The sequence below is a fragment of the Bos indicus x Bos taurus genome, chromosome 10, assembly GCF_003369695.1.
Source record: "Bos indicus x Bos taurus breed Angus x Brahman F1 hybrid chromosome 10, Bos_hybrid_MaternalHap_v2.0, whole genome shotgun sequence".
NCBI classification, from domain to species: Eukaryota; Metazoa; Chordata; class Mammalia; order Artiodactyla; family Bovidae; genus Bos; species Bos indicus x Bos taurus.
In genome coordinates this window covers 30,937,688-30,950,175 of record NC_040085.1, presented here as the reverse complement: position 1 = coordinate 30,950,175, position 12,488 = coordinate 30,937,688, and the positions used below count along the sequence as shown (strand labels likewise).

General features: G+C 43.6%; 1 pseudogene; it reads left to right on the top strand.

The window, feature by feature from the left end:
* Window positions 1–501: 501 nt before the first annotated feature.
* On the top strand, window positions 502–1,136 carry LOC113899502 (annotated as a pseudogene).
* The last annotated feature ends 11,352 nt before the right edge of the window (window positions 1,137–12,488 follow it).

The window sequence follows — 12,488 nt, the reverse complement described above, 5'->3', positions numbered from 1 at the left end:
CAGAAAAGAAAACAGAAGGGAAGACACTGGGTCTTCCTGGGGCTTCTGAATACTCTGGGAAAGCTCTGTCCATGGAAAAAAGGTCAACAGCTTGGACATAGTCACAGGATAAGAGAACAAACTCTAACTGGGAATGAGATCTCTTTTAATTCAGAAGCACCCCTTTTGTGTATCCCCCATGCGGATACTTCTCCCTTCTCTCATGTGGCATTTGCTCTAAGACTGTGCTTCTCAAAGAGGGTGGAGAAAACCATAGCAGATTCCCCTGGGGTAGGTAGGAAAGTAAGGTGTTGTGGGTGTTTGTAGAGTTTCCTAGCCGACTCTGACGTGTTCCTCCCTCTGCCTCTCCAAGAACCACTGCTTAAGAAGTCACCTGGAAGAAGGGTGCAGCTGGGAGTCTGGCCTGCGGGAGTCAGAGCTGCCGCAGCCAGAGAGAAACAGTCAGAACTGCTTGAATATCCACATTTCAATTTCCGCACCTATCAAGAGTTTTAATTGATCATGGATAATCTGTCAGCAGAAGGAATTCAGCTGAGGGCCAACCACGTTACTGATGAGTCTGCGGAAAGTACAAGGAGAATCCTGGGTTTAGCCACTGAAGCTCAGGATGCAGGAATCAAGACTATCCCTACACTGGTTGAGCAAGGGGAACAACTGAAACACACAGAAGGAGGCATAGACCAAATAAAGACATGAGAGAAGCAGAGAAGATTTTAACAGAATTCAACAAGGACTGAGGCCGTTGTTTATGTCCATGTAATAGGACAAAGAACATTGAGTCTGGTAAAGTCTATAAGGCAACATGGGGAGATGCTGGAGACAGCTCTCCTAGCAATGTAATAGTATCTAAGCAGCCAGGCTGAGTGACAAATGGTCAGCTGCGTCAAGTGACCACAGGAGCAGCCAACGGGTGAATACATTAAACATATAACAAATCATGCCAGGGAAGATGAAACGGAAGAGAACCTGACTCAAGTGGCCAGTATCCTAGACAACCTAAAAACATGGCCCTGGACATAGGCAATGGGATTGAGGCTCACAACTGACAAATAGAACAGATCACAGAAAAGGCTGACACCAATAAAGATCATATTGATAATGCCAATGCCAGGGCAAAGAAACTCACTGACAGCTAAAGCTACTGCTGTATTTCTTTATCATTTATTTACTTCCCTAGCTCCTCCTTCAAAGGCATTACCTTTCCAGAGTTTGAAATTTTGTTATGTGGGAAAATATCTAGGAAAAACAGCCCCTTATTTTATTTTATTTTTTTGGCTATGCTGCTTGGCATGTGGGATCTTAGTTCCTCTACCTGGGATGAAATTCACAGCCTCCGCAGTGAAAGGACAGAGTCTTAACCACTGGACGGCCAGGCAAGTCCCCCTACTTTTTAAATTCTCTCTTTTTCCCTTGAGGGTAGACTGCTGCTTCTCAGACTATACTCTAAGGTTGATTTTTCATGTATCATTTATAGTGTCATTTTTCATCCTCTCTGTTTACTTTAGCAGGTTCTTCTGCTTCCAAGATTTGGAAACATTGCCAAATGCAGCCATATGAAAGGAAGCTGGGGGCAGTGGGGACAAGCGCAGGATGGGAGGCAAGAGATAAGAGGTTGTTACCTCAGTAAAACCTGCAGACCCTACCTAAAGCCAAGTGTGGTGTAACCACAGTGATCTGCTGCTGCTGCTGCTAAGTCACTTCAGTCATGTCTGACTCTGTGTGACCCCATAGATGGCAGCCCACCAAGCTCCTCTGTCCCTAGGATTCTCCAGGCAAGAATACTGGAGTGGGTTGCCATTTCCTTCTCCAACCACAATGATCTAGTTGAGTTTAATTTTAACTTAAGTTACAGTTATTTAATTTAAGTTACAGCCAATTTAGAACAATGCTTAGTTTTGGAGCCTGTATACACAAAGTTTTTGTCATACATCACAACTTTGCAACCTCGGCACCAAAAAAGAGGGAATGCATTTTCTTAAAGTGAGCTTAATTTCTGAACTCTTAGTGATTCATCTGGGTACACAGATTCTGTGATCCCATTTCATATTGCACATATAAGAACACTTTTTATTTTAGGCCTATTAACTTCATAAATTTGTCTTTGAAGAAAAATATGTAAATATATATGTAGTATAACATGAGAATTTCTCTTTACAGCAGGCTTAAAATTTTTTGGAAATGTTTAACAAAGTATATCATGTGAATTCAGATTTACCTTAATGCCAAGAATTTTGTTTAGACAGGAAAAAAGAAACTTGTTTTGGTCTCAGGTAGAAAACAGATTGAGCTTATGCACTTTAAATTTTTTTAAAAAACTAGAATTTACTCTGTTTAACTAAACATGATTTAGAGGGCCTTCCCTGGTGGCTCAGTGGTAAAGAATCCACCTGCCAATGCAGGAGACACAGGTTCGATCCCTGATCCAGGAAGATCCCACATGCCACAGCTTAACTGAGACCATGTGCCGCAACTACTGAGCCTGTGCTCTAGAGCCTGTAAACTGCAGCTACTGAGCCAGCGTCCTGCAAGTACTGAACTCTGCACACCCTGGAACCAGTGCTCTGCAACAAGAGAAAGTTAGTCACACAGTCACATCCAACTCTTTGCAATCCAGTGGACTGTAGCTTGCCTGGCTCCTCTGTCCATGGAATTCTCCAGGCAAGAGTACTGGAGTGGGTTGCCATTTCCTTCTCCAGGGAATCTTCCTGACCCAAGGATTGAACCTGGGTCTCCTGCACTGCAGGCAGATTCTTAACCAACTGAGCCACTAGGGAAGCCACCAACAAGACAGGTCATTGCAATGAGAAGTTCAGTGGTATCTGACTCTTTGCAACCCCTTGGACTGTAGCCCACCAGGCTCTTCTGTCCATGGGGATTCTCCAGGCAAGAATACTGGAGTGGGTTGCCATGCCCTTCTCCAGGGGATCTTCCCAACTCAGGGATCGAAGCCATCAGCATTGCAGGTCTTTACCATCTAAGCCACCAGGGAAGCCCAGGAAAACTGGAGTGGGTAGCCTATCCCTTCTCCAGGGGAACTTCCCAACCCAGGAATCGAACCGGGGTCTTCTGCATTGCAGGTGGTTTCTTTACTGGCTGAGGTACCAGGGAAGCCCATGAGAAGCTCACCCACCACAACCATAGAGTAACCCCCCAACTCGCCACAACTAGAGAAAAGCCCACATAGCAGTGAAGTCCCAGCACAGCCATAAATAAATTATCTTTTTAAAAAATACATAAAAATGATTTAGAAAATTATGCCTTTGGTTTACTTATTGATGATTGCACTATCATTCTCTTTTGTACTCAACTTCCAGAATCACATTTATTAAGATCCTGAACAGTGTTGTAAGAATCTTACTGGTATTTGTCACCTTTATTTAAAGACTAGTTTCTGCACACCTCAAAGTTATTAATGTTGATTGGTTTGACCAATAACCACTGCTTAACCCTTACAATTAAATTTCGTAACTAACTATTGGAATTGTTTTTTCAATGCTCTTCTCTGACTGCTTTGGGGGTGGGGGATGGGAAGCAATAATTTTGTCAACTCTTATTTAACAAACTGAATAAAACAAAGGTCCATAAATCAAAAAGCACTGCAACAAAGAACTGACTTTAACACCTTTCCCATTTTTATTGGAAATACAGGACATATCCCTTAAAAAAAAAAAAAAGGCACCTGGTGGGAAAAGAAAGAAGGGGGTCAGCTGATTTGTAGGGGTCAGCCTGCCTTCTGCTGGCCCATCTAGAATGGTAGCAGAGGGAGTGTGGTTTACATCATTACCATATCAATAGTGCATCCAGTGTGGAATGATCCCAGTTGTTATAATCCCTTCGGCCTGCTATAAGAGAATATCATAAACTGGGTGGCATATACATTTCCAGAGGCTGGAAGACCAAGATCGAGGCACCAGCAGATTTGGTGTCTGGGGAGGGGTCACTTCCTGGTTCATACACAGCTGCCATCTTGCTATGTCCTCAAATGGAGGAAGGATCAAGGGAACTCTTTCAAAGTGAAAGTGAAGTTGCTCAGTCATGTCCGACTCTTTGCGACCCCATGGAGTGTAGCCTACCAGGCTTCTCTGTCCCTGGGATTTTCCAGGCAAGAGTACTGGAGTGGGTTGCCATTTCCTTCTCCAGGGGATCTTCCCAACCTAGGGATCGAACCCAGGTCTCCCTTGTTGCAGGCAGACGCTTTACCCTCAGAGCCACCAGGGAAGTCTCCTTTATAAGGGCACTAATCTCATTCACAAGAGTTCTACCCTCATGACCAAATCACTTCCCAAAGGACCCACTTTCCAATACTTCAACATATGAATTTTGGGAAGATACAAACATTCAGTTTATAGTGCTTTTAAATCAACCTCAAAATCGCTTTAGCACCAATCCAGCAATTTCATGTCAAGATACAAGAACTTTACTGGGAGATAACATGGTCCAAACTAAATCTTCTCTCCCTCAAAACTAGAAGGATTATTAAATGAAAAAGGCAGTAGATTTGCCTTTGATTTATTAATTCAGCTAATCAACAAGCATTTATTCAAGACTGTACAAGTTCTTTATTTCTGTTGTAACAAATTACAGCAAATTTAGTGCTTTTAGACAACACATTTTTGTTATCTTATGCTTCTGGAGGTCAGTTCAAAGTAGGTCTCACTGGGCTAAAATCAAGGCTTTAGCAGGGCTCTTTTCCCAGAGACTCCAGGAAGGAATCCCATTCCTGTTTTTCCAGTTTCTAGAGGCTGCTCACATTCCTTGGTTGATGTCCCCTTTCATTTTCAAAGCCATGTCCAGCAATGAACAAGGAGTCCTCACACATATATGATTTCCTCCCTTCTGCCTCCCTAATCCACTCCTAAAGGAGTCCATCACATTAAGCATCAGGATAATATTCCCATCCCCAGGTCAGCTGATTAACAACCTTAATCCCATCTGCAATTTAGGCTCCCCTTTGCCTTTCAACCTAACACATTCACAGGTTCTTAGGGTTAAGAAGTAGACATTTTTGCAGAATCATTACTCTGCCTACCACAGAGGTTATCGAAGTCTGAGTAATATTCTAGAGGCTGCTCCAGAGAGCAGAAGTAGGACCAGAGAGTGGTAGTCAAAAGTGCTCAGTTTGTTACTGTAAACTACACCTCAACAAAGCTTCTAAAAAGTTAATTGCTTGATATTCAAGGCCCTCCATAATCTAAAAGTTACAGCTATCACTTTATGAGAGTTTAATCACGACTTTATTTATATTACCATCAATTATCCTTACAACAACTCTGTGAGGCTGGGGACACTATTCCCTTTCTAAAGCTCAGAGAGATTGAGTGAATTGCCCAGGCTTCTGCCTCTAGTTGGCTGCAAAGCCAAGACTGGAGCTGAGTCTGTGTGAACTCCGTGGCCTGTGCGCTAAGCTCTAGGCTCTTCTTCCAGCACATCCTCCTCACTCCACCAAGGCAGCATGTCCTCCAGTTTCAAGGATGAGGTCACCAAACCAACAGGTACACTCCTGTTACAGCACTCCTAAAGGATCCATTTCAAAGCCACTTCCTCTGAGAAGGCTTCTTTGCACCCCTCCCTCATGAGCCCTTGCTTCTTCTTGTAGGCTGACAGAGCTCTACTGATCATTTCCAATAGAGCAGTTTTCAGTCTGTCTTACAGTGGTATAGTACAGATCACCTTCACCTTCCTTCACTGCATTCTAATCTCTCCGAGTGCAAGCCCTTCTTGTTCTTTTTTGTAACGTTGTAGTGACTTGTCTGTTCATTGTGCATTCAAAACTGTTTTTTGAGATACTTTGAGTCAAGATGGTTCTGCGAGTTCCCTCTTTAGGTACTCCCTCTGCTCAAATTACACAGCAGGGATAGATAAAATATAGAAAGAAAACACTGAAATGATAGTGCTGAGCTCAAAAACAAGATTATCATCTCTGCGGCACTGAACTAAATAGAAACACAGTCACAAGCAGGACTGAAGCCTTGAGGCTGTAAAGAGAGGAGTAGCAGTCAGGCACTTAGGGGAAAAAAATGATCCAATCAGGGTCAGGGGTTAGAATCAGGCTCAGTGCTTGAATCCAGGGCTTGGAGCAGTTTCTCCACTGAGGAATGAGACTGACAAACAGTCCTGACAGCTGCCAGAGAGATCGCTTACTTGGGTTATAAAGGACATTTTCTATATATAATAAAAGATTTGGGGGGCTACCCTAGTAGCTCAGTGGTAAAGAATTCACCTGCTAATGCAAGAGACACGGGTTCAATCCCTGATCCAGGAAGATCCCACGTACCACAGTGCAAGTAAGCTGGGCCACAGTAAGCTGGGCCACCACGACTCTTAAGCCTGTGCTCCAGAGCCTTGGAACCACTATTACTGAGTCAGCCCACCCTAGAGCCCCTGCTCTGCAACAAGAGAAGCCACCACAACAAGAAGCCCACACACCTCAACCAGAGAGTAGCCCTGGCTCTCTGCAGCTAGAGAAAAGCCAGTATACCAACAAAGACCCAGTGCTGCCAAAACTAACTAAAAAAAAAAAAAAAGGTTTAGGGTTGAGAGATAGTGAAAGCAACACATGGCAGGATCAGTGGAGTGGAGGTAGACTGCAAAAGCAGCAAAGTGCCACTGGGGTAGTAAAGACTCGTGGATAACATCTCTACAAACCTGGGTGGCAAAGCATTCCTCTGAACCCACAAATTCAGGCAGGCAAGAATAAACCCTGTTAGCTACAAGACTTGTGTGTGATGGAATCTGTGCAGAAGGAGGCATAGAAAAGGAACCTGGCTTTTGAGAACCCTTCAAAAAAAAAAAAACCCCCAATTACCTCCTCTTAATGGAAGCTGGGAGGGGATCCAGTAGGGGTCTAGCTCACCAATAAATCAAGAGCACCAAAAGGATATGATAAGGTCTCATGGTTAGGGGGCAGATTGGGCCCTATAAACTCAGAAATACAGACAAAGCTCCTCCCAAGACAAAGACGTTCAATGAACGTCTGGGAATGAAATCTCAGGAAGAGGGATAAATAAGAAGATCCAAATAAATGTAAGGGAGGGAAGCAGAAGAGACAAATCTCAGAAAATATGAGGCCATATATCTTTTTAAATCACTTTGTGGGGCTTCCCTGGTGGCTGAGTGGTAAAGAATCCTCCTGCCAATGCAGGAGACACGGGTTCAATCCCTGGTCAGGGACAATTCCACATGTCGCAGAGCAACTACTGAGTCTGTGCTCTAGAGCCTGCGAGCCACAACTACTGAGCCCATGTGCCGTAACTACTGAAGCCCAAGCGCCTACAGCCCGCGCTCCACAGGAGAAGCCGCCACAATAAGAAGCCTGCACACCACAGCAAAGAATAGACCCCGCTCACCACAACTAGAGCAAAGCATGTGCAATGATGAAGACCCAGCACAGCCAAAATGAATAAATATTATTTTTTTTAAATCACTACATAAATACAACTAGGGAGCTCTTCTCTAGGACTTGAAACTATCCTTGAAAAGAATATACCAGGTATCTGGGAAAACTGATTCAGAATGGCCAATACAGAGCCAAGGTCTATTAAAACCACTGGACTTGAAAACAAAACAGTTATTGACATGCAGGCAAAAAAAAAAAGACCAAGAGAAAAAAATATTACATTGTTATTTTGTTGTTGTTGTTATTTAACACTGTTTATAGAAAGCAATGGAGTAACATATCTGAGACAAAGACAGAAAATGTGAACCACAGATTTTGTATCCAGCCAAGTTGATCTTCAAGTATATAGACTGTAGAGAAACCGTTGGAGAAGGCAATGGCACCCCACTCCAGTACTCTTGCCTGGAAAATCCCATGGATGGAGGAGCCTGGTAGGTTGCAGTCCATGGGGTCGCTAAGAGTCGGACACGACTGAGCGACTTCACTTTCACTTTTCACTTTCATGCGTTGGAGAAGGAAATGGCAACCCACTCCAGTGTTCTTGCCTGGAGAATCCAAACTGTTAGGAATATGGCAAAATTTCAGGCTACTGTTCATCCTGAGAGTTATATGAGTTATTTCTGAGAAATTAACCAAAGAAAGAGTTTCAGAAAACTAAACAAATAAAAAGAAACAGACACAGACAGAAAGACTGGAAGCTAGAATGTAGTGTATGAGTAATCCAACTTTGACTTAGTAAGAGGAGACACCTTAGGAAAATGTTGGACAATTAGATGGAAGGAACAAGGATCCCTAAATAAACTTCTGAAAAAGAGCTACCTACTAGCCTTTGACTTTTCACCCCTAGAGAGTTGGATAAGAACAAAAGAAACATTTTGTTTGAGCCGTTGTATTTTGTAGTCTCTTTGTTATATCAGTTTACCCTATATTCTGATACTATGGAAACTGCTATCTGGAAGTGGAGCTGCTACCAAAACAAGAACCTAAAACACAGCGTCCTGATAAATTGGTAAGGGAGCTTGTGACAAAGAAACAGATTTTGAAGGCTGAATATTGGGTGAGGTGTCAGAATTTTTGGGAAAACCCTTCCCCGTGAAAACTTGGAAAACAGACCTATGGAGCTATCAGCTCTAGGGAAAATGATTGGAAAAAGCCATAATATTAGTATTGCTTCTAGAGCTGCCAAGGCAGTTCCCTGCCCCTGGCTATGCACCTGTCTCAGGGGAGTTCCATGCTTTGATGTGCCCGCCTCCAGTGGCTGGGACCGGAACCAGGTCCCACAGGGGTTTAGCTGAACAGAAATACCTTCTTCAGATTCTTCGAAATCCCACTCTGATTCCTGGAATTAGTCAGGGCCAGCAGCACCATCGAGACCTGAGTGGGCCCTGGGAACCATTTCTTCCCTTTTGAGCTCTCTCCAACTCTTGAAACCCACTCACCCCCAGGATATGGTTATGGTTTATCTATTTTTTTTAAATTGAACTATCCTTGTCTGGTCAACAAATGATGACTAGATAATTAGATATAAATATGAGAAAAAAATAAATTACCTTATACCATATGTAAATATAATCCCAAATAAAGATCTTGATTTGAAAAGAAAATCTTTAAAACTTTACAAAGAATATACAGAAGAATATCTATATGACTTTGGGGGTAAGAGATAATTTAGTAAACAAATCGCAAAAAGCTATAAAGTAAAATATTAATACATTGACTGGATTAAAATTTAAAACTTCTTTATAGAAACAAACTTTTGTACAAAAGGCAAGCTGCAACCAGGAGAAAACTGTTTGCTGTAGACAAACAAAAAAGCCTCTCATAAATATTTGAAATAATGCTCAGACTCACTAGTGACTGATGAAGTATAAATTTAAACAAAAATGAGATATCATTTTACACCTATACGATTGTTAATAAAAAAAGTATTATTGAGAAGATGGAGCAATGGGTCACTGCTGGGGAAAATGTTCCTGTTACAGCCACTTTGAGAGAGAGCTTGGCAATATCTGGCAGAGTTGGAGATTCCTAAGACACAGCTTGAAACTTTCTCTCCTGTGCACTGTAACAGACCTAATTTAAAAAATACTGAGGGATTATTTGGGCCCCTCATTTTCTTTTTTTCCCCTCATTTTCTTTATAGATAATATGGCGATAGTAATTCTCACAGCAGAGACCTGTGGTTAAGAGCCTGTGAAAGTTACTTAACTTTTCTGTGCTTCGTTGGGAAAAATAGGGATAAGAATCTCCACCCCAAACCATTGTTAAGAATATTAAATATGTTAAAATTGTAAAGCTCTTTAAAAAACAAAGTTAACTGTTGTGTTCATTGCTTGAACAGAGTTGACAGTTCGAAACTTTCCAACTTTCAAAAAGGGGCCCATGATCTGACCAAAAGAAATAACAGACTTGAAAGAAGGCAGCACAGTTTCAATAATATTCAATGTGTTTCTAGAAGACACTACTGACGCATTGCAAAACTAAGTTTCTATAAGGTTTAACACTTTTCTCATCCTAAATTTGCAACTCAGAGTAATGAGAGATGGTGCTGGTAGAAACTCATGCTGCATTTTACCATAAAAGGCTGAGCAAGTAACAAATGATTCTGACCCTCCTTTTTTTCCTCATTTGTAAATTTCAGTAGTTGGACCAAAGTACCTCTGGGTCACAAACAAGAAAGTATTTCCTAACAAATGAAGATTTAAATGTTTTGAGCACCATATTTCTTTCATCCATTTTTACATGTTACATTTTCTATATTTCATTTTAATAAAAGACTGATACCAATCTTTAAATATATACTGATTCTTAACTATAAAAATCACTTTCATCACTTTCATGCATTGGAGAAGGAAATGGCAACCCACTCCAGTGTTCTTGCCTGGAGAATACCAGGGACAGGGGAGCCTGTTGGGCTGCTGTCTATGGGGTCGCACAGAGTCGGACACGACTGAAGCGACTTAGCAGCAGCAGCAACTATAAAAATCAAATTCTTTGTCAAAAAAATGTATATATATTGAAAAATTGTTTTGTTGAATTGGACTATTGTTTGGGGCTTGTAGAGTGAACACACACACAACCTAAAAGCCGCGAGTTACATTTTATTCTAGGACCTTTACTGTGAACTATCGTCTGGGAGACAGCCTCTCAGATAACTCTGAGGATCTTACCAAAGAGGTAAGGGAAGAGTCACAGTATATAGGAGTTTTTGCTGTGAAAAAAACTAGTTGAATATCAAAAGATTATTCTCATCACAAAAAAAACAATCTCTAAAGTTAAAGATTTTAGCACTTTTCTGTGTATTGGAAGATTCAAGAGTCTGGGCCCAATGAAATTATTCCTTTGAAATGCACCTGAACTATCTAGGCCAGCATCCTGCTTTTCTTCCTCCAGAATCCCCTCCAGGTGCACCCTGCAGGGTAGGAGCTGAGGCTCTAGGGGCTATGGCTTGATGATGGGCCACCTTTGTAGTGTCCTGAAGTGGTAGGCAGTATTTTCTTGGTCCACAGGCTTTAGCACTGTCCTGGGACTCTCCACTTACATTTCACCCAGTAAGCATTCCCATCCCTTGTTTCCATGTGGTAGCCCCACAGCTCCAGCCACCAGGTCGGGACACCTTCCGGCCTCCACACTGCCCCATAGCGCCGGCTCACCTACATCTGCCCTCTTCTGCCCTCTCGGCACCTGCTGTCCACGCGCTCCTTGGCTCTTTCTAGTCAAACTCAGTGACGTTTTCCGTGTCTCCCAAAGCACAAGCTCCTAGGATTAAAGAAAAAAATGGTGCTCACAGTTCTCTTACACTCTTTGCGGCCAAGTCAATCCTCGTTGAGTTAAATTTTACTTCCAGAGGACCAACTTAAGCCAGGGTTAACAAAAGCTATTGTTCCCAGACGCAGGCATTTAGACGGTGGAATGTTCTCTGCGTGATGGGAGGACCCAACCGTTGGCCTCCAGACGGGGGAGCGCTCCCTCCGGCCGTCGCAGCCACACTCGGCTCCCTGGGCTGCAGCTGGGGCCCCTCCAAGCCGCGGACAAAGGTGCCTGTGTCCGGCCGGAGCCTCTCCCTGCTGGCCGCGGAGAGGCCTCTGCTGAGGCCAGGGCGGAGCGAACCGCCTGCGACCCCGCGCGTGGCCCGGCTCCCTAGTGGGCCAGCCGAGCCCGCGGGCTAAGTCGCTCTAGGCTCCGGCCCCAGTCCCGCGTGACCCTCTGTGGGCCGAGCCGCCCGGCCCCGGCTCCTCCGGATCCGCCCCTTGTCAGAACCGGTGGGTAGAGGAAAGGCGCTGGTGGCGGCAATAGATGAACTTTGCTCTATCAAAGTTCTGGCACAGCCCTCTGACTTGGGGCCTTTTGGGTTCTCAAGGGTCGAAATGTAAAATTCCAACCTCCCTCTTAATCATCCAGGGGCTTCCTCCACGTCTGTGTGTCTTAGGCAAGGTCCAGAGAGCTTCTCTCCTTTGCTTTGCTGCTACTGCTGCTGCTAAGTCGCTTCAGTCGTCTGACTCTGTGCGACCCCGTAGACGGCAGCCCACCAGGATCCCCCGTCCCTGGGATTCTCCAGGCAAGAACACTGGAGTGGGTTGCCATTTCCTTCTCCAATGCATGAAAGTGAAAAGTGAAAGTGAAGTCACTCAGTCGTGTCCGACCCTCAGCGACCCCATGGACCGCAGCCTACCAGGGTCCTCCGTCCATGGGATTTTCCAGGCAAGAGTACTGCAGTGGGTTGCCATTGCCTTCTCCTTTGCTTTACCCCAGGGGAAAACAGGGATTTGGGGGAAAGGAGAGGAGCTCTGCCTTACATTTACTGGACTTTGGCCCTTAGCCAGACACTCTTCTAGGCTCATTGATAACTGTTTTAGTTAATCTTCAAAAGGATTTGTGAAATAAATATTATTTTTACATCCTATCTCTATGGTGTTAGAAAACTGAGGTTAGGACTTCCCTGTCTGTCCAGTGGTTAAAACTCAGCTTCTACTGCAAGGGGTGTGGGTTGGTTCCCTGATAGAGGAACTAAGATCCCACATGCTGTGCAGCCAAGCATCAATCAATCAATCAAACTAGGAGACTGAAATCAACAAGACTTAATGATTTGTTA